The following is a 6421-nucleotide window of genomic DNA, read 5'->3' as shown; positions in this document are numbered from 1 at the left end:
CACCATAGTCTTGATTTCCAAAATCTGTCCCTCCATGGTGTTTGGCACATCAGCAACCTTATACAACCCTCTCTTTGGTCCACCTCTAGAACGATTGGAATCCCACTGTTGAGAACTCAAAGAGAGTGACTCAAACAAATCTGTAGCCTCATCCTCCGTTTTTGACATGAACGCACCACCACATGCCGAATCCACCTTGGCTTGGTCTCTCTCCAATAATCCCTGATAAAAACAACAAATCACATACCAAGGAGATAAGTTATGGTGTGGGCAGCTAGTAAGTAACTCATTGAATCTGTCCCAAGTCTCATGGAATGGTTCGTCCGCTTTCTGCACAAATCCAAGGATCTCCTTCCGAATCGAATTCGTCTTGGAAATGGAATAGAACTTGTTCAGGAACTTGCTCGAAAGATCATCCCACGTCGAAATGGAACCACTAGGCAGCGAATACAACCACCTCTTTGCCTTGTCCTTAAGCGCAAAAGGGAACATCCTCAAACGGTACTGATCGGCATTCAGACCCCTCAACTGAGCGGCTTCACAAACCCCGGAAAACTCCTTCAAAAAGTGGATCAGATCCTCCCCATTCAGCCCATGGTAGCTCGGCAACAAGTGAATCTGACCACTCTTGATTTCGAAATCAGTGGCTATGGTTGCATACCGAATGCACGATGGTTGAGTGGGCAGCGAAGGTGCTGAAAAATGACTCAGGGGCTGCGGCATCATCTCATTTGCTTCAGCCATTTCGACACTCTCAGTCTCTTCACTACGCGAATCTGATGCACTAGGTTGCGGGCTGACTTGTGATGTACCTAAAGCTTCGTTCTTGAGCCTCTCCAACCTTGCAACAAGCTCAGGGTTCATAAAACACACCTAATCAAGAGAAAACACACAATCAGTAGAAAGAATGCATATAAAGGCATGGCATTTATTAAAAACTAAAAATTAACCAAAACTGAAATCTAACTAATATAACCTAATTCTAATGACTAATTAAACTAATTCATTGATATTAGACACCATTCCCCGGCAACGGCGCCAAAAACTTGTTGATTGTGTTTTCTTAGAACAAAATAAGCAATTATCTCATTCTAAGTTTACTCGCAAGTGCACGAATTGCATCAGTAGCAAAGCGTACAAGCACGAGGTCGATCCCACAGGGAATGGTTAATATACAATAAATCAATGCAATTAATCACTAGAATAACTAAATGGGGGGTTTTGGAAAGATGGAACACACGCACACATCACCACACGAACATACACTTTATTCTATCTTGCAATGTTAAGTTTTCAGTTTCAAATCAGATAAGCATGCAATAACAATCCAAGGCTAATGACAGTTAATTTGAACACAACATATTAAAGTTTGACTGCTAAAAAGGTTTGGCTAGTTACTTTCTCGCAATTGTTCTCCTAATGCATAAACTAAGAGCTTCTTAGGCCTTCCTTAGCCAGTTAACCTACATGTTCCCTAGTTCAAGCTAAGGCAGCTGTTACCCATGCAGGAGTCATTAAGATTTGTGAGAACGTCAAACATGCACAACATATAAGCTTTGACTATTTCCTTATAGAGGTCGCCCAACCCCACTACCAAGAATAATCCCTTATTCCCTTGTTACTTGTGGTTTAGTGTCTTTGACTATTTCACAGCTAAACCTAACAAATAAACTAGATGCAATTACCCTAAGGTGGCCAGTCAAAGGATGCAAACAACTAGTGACGGGTTCTAATAGATAGTGGAAATTTAATACATGCAAACATCAAACTAACAGACCAAGAGACGGATAAACGATTTGTTAGAACATGCAAATCCATTAATCGACCTACGACTAACATGCAAGATAGAATAACTAACCTACATAATTAAATTAAATAAATAAAAACAGCAACAATAAACAAAGTCCCAATTCATGCTTGCTAAAGAAATCAGAAACGCAAAGTACACAAAACTAAAGGCATAAACTAAACAACTAAATTAAATTGCATAAACTAATTGAAATCAGAACCATGCACTAAAGAAAATCAGAATCATAGATTAAATAAATTCAGAAACCAATATCCAATAATAAACTAGAGAACTAGAACGAAAAGTGAAGGAAAACAACAAGAGGAGCTGCGGCAAGACAAGGGAGAGAGGCACCTGCACAAGCAATTGGCTCACGGCTATTGTGAGCTAGGGCTTGCGGCTTAGGGTTGCTCTTCCTTGCAGCCACGCCACTCTTCTCTCTCTCTCACCCTTCGGCTAACTCTCACAATAATCAAATTAAAAGCTGAAACTAAAAAAACCTAAAACAGAAAAATAAACTAGAGGCAAGGAGAATTCGGCTGGTGCAAGAAGTATGAAGTGAGGTCCTTAGGGTTCTGAATTAAGGGGATATATATAGAGGTGCAATCCTTGAGAGGCAAGGACGAGAAAACATGCGGCTGCTAGGGTTTCTTCTCCTTGTAGCTTGCGGCATTAGCTAGGGTTAGAGCTTGTGGGCTTGCAGCAAGGGCATGGTCCTTTGGGCTTAAGTGGCGCATGCAAGTCAGCTAGGCCTCCCTCCCTTGCGCATGGGCTGCTGGTCTTGGACCTTGATGTGCATTGCGCTCGCATGTGTTGGGCTGAAGTGGCTTGCACAAGATGGGCTAGGGTTTCACTCCATGGGCTTCCACCTTGGGCTGCCATCTTGCTCCTTACGCATGGACTTTGGGCTGCTAGGGTTTGGACCCATGCATGTGCATGCATGGCCCATCTTGGTTCGGCATCCCTAGGGCCCATGGGCCCTTGACTTTTGACTTCCCATTTTGCCCCTCATTTCCATTTGAATTCAAATTCATTTCTTCCCTCCATTCATTTCCATGGATGTCCATGATGAGTGTGCATTTTGCATCACTTTATGATACTAATTCCTTAACCTAGAGTGTTAGAACTCGCTATTTTGTGTTTCTTGTCTTGTTTTTGTGTTTTCAGGTCAAATGAAGCAGAAATGAGAAAAAGAAGCAAATGGAGCCATTTTGGGACAATTCCTGGTCAAACCAGGAAAAGTGCAGAAATCCTAGTCAAATGAGGATTCCTAGTCACACTAGGAAACATCAAGTCCAGAACCATCATTGCGGAGCCAGAAATGTGAAATCCTGATCCGAACAGGAAATCCTGGTTGAACTAGGAAACCTAACCCAACTAGGGAAAGGAGTCCTAGTGACACTAGGAGACCCCAGGGGCAATATGGTCATTACGAGAAGTCAAAATGGATAAGGAATCTCTCATTTTCAAGAAATCCTAGTTGCACCAGGAAATGTTTTTCAAGGTTCCAGAAGCTTCCAGAAGGTGGTGGACATCCATGGAAATGAATGGAGGGAAGAAATGAATTTGAATTCAAATGGAAATGAGGGGCAAAATGGGAAGTCAAAAGTGGAGGGCCCATGGGCCCTAGGGATGCCGAACCAAGTGGGCCATGCATGCACATGCATGGGCCCAAACCCTAGCAGCCCAAAAGCCACACGCAAGGAGGAAGATGGCAGCCCATGCATGCGCATGCATGCCATGCAAACCCTAGCAAGACAAGGGGCCATGCGCAAGCCCAAGGTGACAAGCCCAAGATGGAAGCCCATGGAGTGAAACCCTAGCCCATCTTGTGCAAGCAGCTGAAGCCCAACATGGAAGCCCAAGACTATCAGCCCATGCGCCAAGGAGGGACCCTAGCTAGGCTAGGCGTGAGCCACTCAAGCCCAAAGGGACCAGCCCATGCCGCAAGCCCAAGGGTCAGCTAACCCTAGCTGATGCCGCAAGGAACTAGGAAAGGGAAACCTAGCAGCCGCATGTTTCCTCTTCCTTGCCTCTCAAGGAAGGCTTCTCCTATTTAAACCCCCTCATTCAGACTTTTAGGGAGACCTTTTTTAACATTATTTTCTCTCCTCCTCCAGCCGAAATCACTCTCTTTCTCCCTCCTAGTTTTATTTTGTTGTTTTAGGGTTTTAGTTTCAGACTTTTATTCTTGTAAGGTGAGCCGAATTCAGAGAGAGGTTTAGGAAGAGGGTGGCGTGACAAGTGAGAGGGAAGGACCACCTGCTGCCGCAAGCCCAAGCTCACCTTGCCGTGAGCCAATTGCTTGTGCTAGGTGCCTCCTTCTTCCTCCCTCCTTGCCGCAGCCCCCATTTGTTGCACCTCTGATTTTTGTTTTCCTTTTCCTTCTAGTATCTATTCTTATTGTTGGATCATGTTACTGATTTTATTTAATTAGTTTGCTGTTTTATTTAGTTGTCTCTTTAATTCCTTTATAGCTTTGGTTCTGAAATTATTTAGCTATTTATGTTTATGCAATTTAATTTATGTGATCTCATTTAATTGTGTAGTTGTTCTAGTTGCTTTATGTTTCTGATTTTTAATTAGTGCATGCGTTTAATCTTGTGTGTCTTGCGTTTCTGATTTCATTTAGTTTATGCTTCTAAGTTTGTTTAATTTGTGTTTCTGATTTCCGTTAACAATCATGAATTGGGATTTCATTTATTTGTTGCTGTTTTGTTTCTTTTATTTGTTTTATTTAATTATGTAGGTTAGTTATTCTATCTTGCATGTTAGTCGTAGGTTGATTAATGGACTCGTATGCTTTAACAAATCGTTTATCCGTCTCTTGGTCTGTTAGTTTGATGTTTGCACTTATTAAATTTCCACTATCTATTAAAACCCCCGTCACTAGTTGTTTGCATCCTTTGACTGGCCACCTTAGGGTAATTGCATCTAGTTTATCCGTTAGGTTTAGCTGTGAAATAGTCAAAGACACTAAACCACAAGTAACAAGGGAATAAGGGATTATTCTTGGTAGTGGGGTTGGGCGACCTCTATAAGGAAATAGTCAAAGCTTATATGTTGTGCATGTTTGACGTTCTCATAAAACTTAATGACTCCTGCATGGGTAACAGCTGCCCTAGCTTGAACTAGGGAACATGTAGGTTAACTAGCTAAGGAAGGCCCAAGAAGCTCTTAGTTTATGCATTAGGAGAACAATGGCGAGAAAGTAACTAGCCAAACCTTTTTAGCTGTCAAACTTTAATATGTTGTGTTCAAATTAACTGTCATTAGCCTTGGATGGTTATTGCATGCTTATCTGATTTGAAACTGAAAATTAACATTTCAAGATAGAATAAGGTGTGTGTGTGTGTGGTGATGTGTGCGTGTGTTCCATCTTTCAAAACCCCTCATTTAGTTATTCTAGTGATTAATTGCATTGATTTGTTGTTTATTAACCATTCCCTGTGGGATCGACCTCGTGCTTGTACGCTTTGCTACTGATGCGATTCGTGCACTTGCGAGTAAACTTAGAATGAGATAATTGTTTATTTTGTTCTAAGAAAACACATCAACAAGTTTTTGGCGCCGTTGCCGGGGAATGGTGTCTAATATCAATGAATTGGTGTAATTAGTCATTAGAATTAGGTTATATTAGTTAGATTTCAGTTTTTGCTAATTTTTAGTTTTTAATAAATGCCATGCCTTTATATGCATGCTTTCTACTGATTGTGTGTTTTCTCTTGATTAGGTGTGTTTTATGAACCCTGAACTTGTTGCTAGGTTGGAGAGGCTCAAGGACGAAGCTTTAGGTGCATCACAAGTCAGCCCGCAACCTAGTGCATCAGATTCGAGTAGTGAAGAGACTGAGAGTGTCGACATGGCTGAAGCAAATGAGATAGTGCCGCAGCCCCTGAGCCATTTTTCAGCACCTTCGCTGCCCACTCAACCATCGTGCATTCGGTATGCCACCATAGCCACTGATTTCGAAATCAAGAGTGGTCAGATTCATTTGTTGCCGAGTTACCATGGGCTGAATGGGGAGGATCCGATCCATTTCTTGAAGGAGTTTTCCGGGGTTTGTGAAGCCGCACAATTGAGGGGCCTGAATGCCGATCAGTACCGTTTGAGGATGTTCCCTTTTGCGCTTAAGGACAAGGCAAAGAGGTGGTTGTATTCGCTGCCCAGTGGTTCCATTTCGACATGGGATGATCTTTCGAGCAAGTTTTTGAACAAGTTCTATTCCATTTCCAAGACTAATTCGATTCGGAAGGAGATCCTTGGATTTGTGCAAAAGGCGGACGAACCATTCCATGAGACTTGGGACAGATTCAATGAGTTACTTACTAGCTGCCCACACCATAACTTATCTCCTTGGTATGTGATTTGCTGTTTTTATCAGGGATTATTGGAGAGAGACCAAGCCAAGGTGGATTCGGCATGTGGTGGTGCATTCATGTCCAAAACGGAGGATGAGGCTACAGAATTGTTTGAGTCGCTTTCTTTGAGTTCTCAACAATGGGATTCCAATCGTGCAAGAGGAGGACCAAAGAGAGGGTTATATGAGGTGGCTGATGTGCCAAACACCATGGAGGGACAGATTATGGAAATCAAGACTATGGTGCAGAAGTTATCTTTGGCTCAAGAGAA

At 42.4% G+C, this 6421-nt stretch overlaps 2 non-coding genes across 2 annotated transcripts; one reads left to right on the top strand and one right to left on the bottom strand.

The window, feature by feature from the left end:
• Positions 1-256: 256 nt before the first annotated feature.
• On the top strand, positions 257-363 carry LOC147283535 (small nucleolar RNA R71). Its single transcript, XR_015122711.1, has one exon. It is a non-coding gene; the product is annotated as a small nucleolar RNA R71 (small nucleolar RNA).
• A 5669-nt stretch (positions 364-6032) lies between these two features.
• LOC147283534 (small nucleolar RNA R71) lies at positions 6033-6139 on the bottom strand. The gene has a single exon (XR_015122714.1). It is a non-coding gene; the product is annotated as a small nucleolar RNA R71 (small nucleolar RNA).
• Positions 6140-6421: the final 282 nt, after the last annotated feature.

The sequence above is a fragment of the Dryas octopetala genome, chromosome 5 (assembly GCF_963921425.1).
Source record: "Dryas octopetala chromosome 5, drDryOcto1.1, whole genome shotgun sequence".
Classification (NCBI taxonomy): Eukaryota; Viridiplantae; Streptophyta; class Magnoliopsida; order Rosales; family Rosaceae; genus Dryas; species Dryas octopetala.
The sequence above is the reverse complement of the archived record's forward strand: the minus strand, read 5'-3'. Positions and strand labels throughout refer to the sequence as shown.